Raw genomic sequence first — 6,182 nt, forward strand, 5'->3', positions numbered from 1 at the left:
TTTGAAAAAAAAAAGAAAGTGGTTCCTATTTTTTTTTTTTTTTTTAGATGGTGTCTTGTTCTGTCACCCAGGCTAGCGTGCAGTGGTGTTACCTCACTGCAACCTCTGCCTTCCGGGTTCAGGCGATTCTCCTGCCTCAGCCCCCTGAGTAGCTGGGATTATAGGCATGACCCACCACGTTTGGCTAATTTTTCTATTGTAGTAGAGATGGGGTTTCGGCTGGTCTTGAACTCCTGACCTCAGGTTATCCTCCCACCTATAAGCTCTTGGTCATACTCTTGAAGAGGGGGTGCTCAGTGATGTGTGGAAGATGGGCAGAAAGGCAGGGTCTCTACACCAGAGGTCTGCTGCTTCTCTGTCATTCTGAGCAATTCTGCTCTGGTTCAAATTTGTAGATCCACTCAGCAGATCAAAACCCCTGCAGTCATCTGGACCCACCTGTCTTATAAGGCAGTCTTACAAACATCTGGTGTTATTCAAGCATGCTTTTAAGGGGATTTCACCTTCCATTTCCTCCTTCACAAGAAGTTATCAAATTATTCCTTGTAACCACATTCAGTAAGCTGTCTGAGATGAGTTCTAGTACACATCATTTTCTTTATCTCTCTGTCTTTCCAGGACTGTTACCCCATGGTTAGTGTGGCTAGCCCCTTCACTTTCCCTGCAGATTTTCCGTAATAGGGCTGTTCAGGCACCTCATCTCAGCAGCCGTGTGAAATGCCCCCTTTGCCTATCAGCAATGCATAGTGGAGGCAAGTGTTGCCTCGCAGCTTTTCTTGCAGCCTTGTTCCTGCTCACGTGATGACTTTAATAATTTATGTGGGTTATTACTTCCCTTCCACCCCCTAATTTCTCACAAATGGGTTCCTTGCCCGCCCAGTGAGTCCTGCTCTGAAGTTTCTTTTCTACAAGGGGCCTCTTAGCGTAGCTTAAGTTCTTTTCTATTTCTTTGGACCTCTTCCTGTTTCTGTCACTGGCAGTACCATAGCTGAGTCTGCTATCCCCCGCTATCCACCTTTTGTAATTCAACGGTAAAAGCCACGGTTATAAAAGCAACAAGCTGGATCTTCACAACCAGCCTCAGAATTTCTGGCTCTCTTTGGTAAATATAGATCAAGCATGGTAAGTGAAATTAACCATATCCCTTTTAAAGGCAATCTTTGATCTTCAAAGTTGTCATATTTATTTTAACAACATGCTTAACTATTGCAGCCCACATGTAGTGGGAGGAAATGTTTAAGTTTTAAGAGCTTGAAAGGCGTTTCTGCCACAGTCAGCAGCGACTTGTCAGACACACAACTTCTGAGGTGCAACTTTAGTTCTGACAGCTCTCATTCAATAAGGCACAGTGAGGAGGTTTCAGAGAAAAGATATCTGTTTCATTGGCATATGCCTTTACCTGTCAATAGACACTTGTAAAAAGGCCTCCAAATAAAGGAGATAGATATAGATCTCTTTACAAGGGTAGAATCTGAACTGAGTCTGTATTATCAGCCAGCTAGCTGGAACAGGAAAGGCAGTATGGCTGCTGGCCTCTGTGGCCATCATTGACAGAGTGGACAATATGATAATAGATATTGACCCTATGGCCATATGGTCTGATCAATGTCCTTAGATCAACAAGCTTCTCACTAAGTGTATAAAATACTGGTGCGCAGAGAATGAGATGTTGACTTCTTAACCCTCTGAACCCAGGCAGGACCTGAAGCATCAGGAAGCATATGGGCTGCTCACCTCTGACCTCAAGTAGCCTCTCCTATTCGACCCAGTGTGCAGTACAAATAACACCATTTTCTCCCTGTGTCCTGACATGGAAAGATTGGAAACACTATCTTAGCAGACCTGCCCTTAAAGGCCAGTGGTTTAAGAAAGTGTAAGGTTTAGGTCAGATACAGCATCCTAAGAAGGAAACATGAAGGGAAATAATCCCAGAAAAGTGTAATGCAATATACTAATGTGAAAATAATAAAGAGAGGAAGGAGAATGCCATTAGATGGCTAAAGAAGTCAGCAGATGTAGCTTTTTTTTTTTTTTTTTTTAAATACAACTCTTAGACACTGGCATTTGTTTATGCTTGTCTAAGGACTGTGTTTTAAAATATTTTTTATTCCAAACACCTAACACAGGGCCTATCACATATAAATATTTATTGATCAAATGTTTGTTGAAATGACCAGGCATGAAGTAATTGCAAAAGAAGAAACTTATTCATTCATTCAATTCAACATTTTCTTTTTTTTTTGAGACGGAGTTTCACTCATGTTACCCAGGCTGGAGTGCAATGGCGCGACGTCGGCTCACCACAACCTCCGCCTCCTGGGTTCAGGCAATTCTCCTGCCTCAGCCTCCTGAGTAGCTGGGACTACAGGCACGCGCCACCATGCCCAGCTAATTTTTTGCATTTTTAGTAGAGACGGGGTTTCACCATGTTGACCAGGATGGTCTTGATCTCTTGACCTCGTGATCCACCCGCCTCGGCCTCCCAAAGTGCTGGGATTACAGGCTTGAGCCACCACGCCCGGCCTCAACTCAACATTTTCTAGTTACTAATATGAGCTAGGACATTCAAATGAGTTAGAAATGCCATAGTTTTCAAGGAATTCATAGTTCGGAAGAGAAGACGTATTGATAATACATTATTACAGATGGCATAACAGAGGCTGCACAAGATAAACACCAAGAAGGGATAATCAATTTTATCCTGGAGAGTGATTAGGAAACCAGAGGAATGCTTTAACTGAGTTTATTTTTAAAGATTGATGGAAATGTAGCATACACGTGTAGTAAACATACAGCTTAATAAAAATTGACAAATTGAACACACCATGTAAGCCAGGTGCCTAGAAAGGTCCCTCATTTTTCCTCCTAGTTACTATCCACCAAAAGTAATATCTATCTGACTTTAAGCAGCATATAGTAGTGATGCCTACAACTAATGCTTTGTATAACAGGAATAACGCAATATATTTACTTTTTTGTCTGTCTTAACAAACATGTCTGTGACATTCGTCTATATTACTGGATATGAGTAAAGATCATTCAGTCTCATTGTATGATATTCCACTGTCAGAATATGCTTTCATTCATTCCTCCATTTATCTACCTACTGTTTGATGGACATTTTTAGTCTTTGACTGTTACAAATAGTTCTGTTATGAAATTCTAGTACATGTGCTTTAATGAACATATATATGTATTTTTGTTGAATATACGCCCAGCAGGGCAATTGTTTGTTCTTACAGTATATTAAGCTTTATCGATACTTCCAAATAGTCTTCCAAAGTGATTGTACTAATTTATACTCCCAGCAGCAGTCTGTGAGGGTTCTGGTTGCTCCACTTCCTTGCAAACCATGTTTTTTCTTTTCATTTCAGCAATTCTTATGGCAGCATATTGTAGTTTAGCAGACTTTTGAGAGATGCATTGTGTTTTATTAGGCAAATAGAGTGATAGAGGGAGTCCTGGGGAGGATTAAAAAGATAAGAAAGGCAGAGCCAGTGGGAGTCCTCAGCAGCTCTCTTTGGAGGCACTAGGGGAGAATCTGTTTCCTTGTGTTTTTGTAGTTTGAAGAGGCTGCCCACATTCCTTGGTTCCTGGCCCTACATCACTCCAACTTCCTTCCATCATGCTGTCCCCTTCTCTGACTCTGACTCTCCTACTTCTCTCTTGTCAGGACCCCTGTGATTACACTGGGTCCACCTGGCTAATCCACGATAATCCCCCATCTCAGATTCCTTAACTTAATCCCGTCCGCAGATTCCTTTATCATGCAAGTTACACAGTGAGAGATTCTGGGGATTAGGACACGAACATCTTTTAGGGACCCTTTCTCAGTCTACCATAGTCATGTTATAGCCTCACCTTATCTATACTATAGTGTGTGATGTTCTTAATTATGTGGGCCAGGTGCTAAGCAGAGTGTGTGATGGAAGAAATGCCGGTATGGAGTTAGCACACCAGGGAGTCCCAGAGCTGCTTCAGAGCTGTGAGGCCTTGGGCAAATCACTTAAACTCTCCTGGTTCTCACTTTCTAGTTTGTGAAATGAGGATGTTGGACTGGGTCAGAGATGGCAAATTCCTGCTGAGCATACCGTCAACCTTCCCTCCCGCACCCATGGCAGAGATTACGACTTGTTCAAGGCCCTTTCTCTTGTGATCTTGTCCCAGCCTAATCTTCCAAACAGCCACTGCCAGATGGCCAGAGATAATACTGATATGAAATCTACTTTCTCTCCTCAAAAAAGATAATCTCTGAGGCCTACACCTTAAGCTGTTAAAACAACATAGACTCCTAAAACTTAACTGACCTTATCATGGATCATCGAATGCCCAAAGTCAATTGACTTCCTTTCTTTTCTATATATTTTTTCTTTAACCTATTAACTTGGTTAATCAGTATTTCATGTCTTTGATTCTCCTCTGAAGGGAGCAGTTAGGAACAAAAAGAGCAATAACGGGTCTGATAGGTCCCCAGCTGTCTTACCATCAATCAGGTATAAATAAGAGTTGTCTACAAAGAAACCCTGCTCCAACACCACACTCATGGCAGTGTATGTACTTATACCTGTACCTACACTTACGTTTAAAAGCCCATGTCATTTTTCTATACAATGTAGAACTTGCTTCTTGCTAATATAAAGAGAGCACAGCAACAAGTTGTACTGTTGATTGTCAGACTTATGAGCTAGAAAGAACTCTCTCAAAAGCAATTGGCAACAAGGTAAGACCAGGCATGTGAAGCATATCTCTGAGGGTGAATGTGAAACATTAACATTAAAGACATATAGCTTGGATCATGAATAAAGGATGTGAACTCACTTCTACTGGAAGGAGTATAATGCAAAGAAATCTCAGCTGGACTTAGGTTGAGCACAAGAATCAAAGCCAGGTACTAGACCAAAGAACCAGAATAGTCAGATGATCACACTGTGATACATGGTTTCTGGAATGCATTATGAGAAATGAAAGAGCAATTTTCTATTAAGACAACTGTCTCTTACCAGATTCTACCTAGGCTTGCTGTAACCTGATTCTTTCAACTCTATTTATGATTTGTAAGATTTTCCAAAGAAGAGACAATTTTTCTTCTTACTCTAATATTTCTTCTCATCAAAGTGGAATTTTGAGTTGCTTCTTTTTATAACCACAGGACAGAGAAGAAGCCTCTTCCGAGATCTGAGTTCCTCGCTGGAAATTCTTGGTAGAGACAATGATGTGTGCTATCCTGGAATGGGTTGCCTTCCCAGAAAAGCCAGAGCATCCCTCCCCTACATTAAGTGTTTGCCCTCACATAAGCCTGCCTTGTTTTCCCCATAAAATGTGTCAATATCTGAAATTATTTTATTGATCTGTTTACCTTGGGAATGACAACCCTGTAGGTGATGAATTGGGGGTCCTGATTGAAGTTGCACGCTTGTTTTCTTTGGCCAGCATAATGGCCATATATCAATTTTGAATCGAATGTCTTTAAACAACCAGAAACTCTCCTGCTTAGCATAATCACCACTCCCTGTATTCTCACCCTTGACTACTTAGCACACGTGAGTTTTCTGCATAGCCCAGTAAGGCATTTGATTATGGGAACTGTGGTTTCTCTGTAGCAGGTCTCCTGCCCTGCAATATAACTGTATGGCAGTGGGACCTCATCTGTACCCCAGCATGCATGATGGGAGAGATTCAACAAGTATGTGTTCACTGGGGTGTAAAATGAGAGGTTTTATTTCTGGCTTATTCTAACTTATTGTAGGTCAAAGAGGGGGCGTTCTGCTCGTTTCATACTTTCACTTTCTCATCTGTGGGAGGTTTGAGTGGTGCAATGTATATGGAATTGAGAGGGAAATTGCTGGAGGCCCTGTTAAGGTTCTTTTGGAGACACTGCTCCAGAGTCAGCCCTCTCCAGACGATGCGAAACTCTCTTCTAGCCAGGCTTTTGCAAAGAACTGAGCTGCTTCCTTAGACAGGGAACAAAGGTTCACAAGTCTTACTGTTCTAAGTCTCCTCTCTGTGAGAAATGAGATAATGATGAGTCAGCCAGTATGGTGGACACAATAATGCTTCCCCACCCCCCCCGCAAAGATGTCCACATGCAAATCCCCCAAACCTGTGACTTTGTTACCTTATATGGCAAAAGGGACTTCGAAGATGTGATTAAGTTAGAGTCCTTGAGATGGGGAGATTATTCT

This window comes from Sapajus apella, unplaced genomic scaffold, assembly GCF_009761245.1.
Source record: "Sapajus apella isolate SASKATOON/1434 unplaced genomic scaffold, GSC_monkey_1.0 scaffold25, whole genome shotgun sequence".
NCBI classification, from domain to species: domain Eukaryota; kingdom Metazoa; phylum Chordata; class Mammalia; order Primates; family Cebidae; genus Sapajus; species Sapajus apella.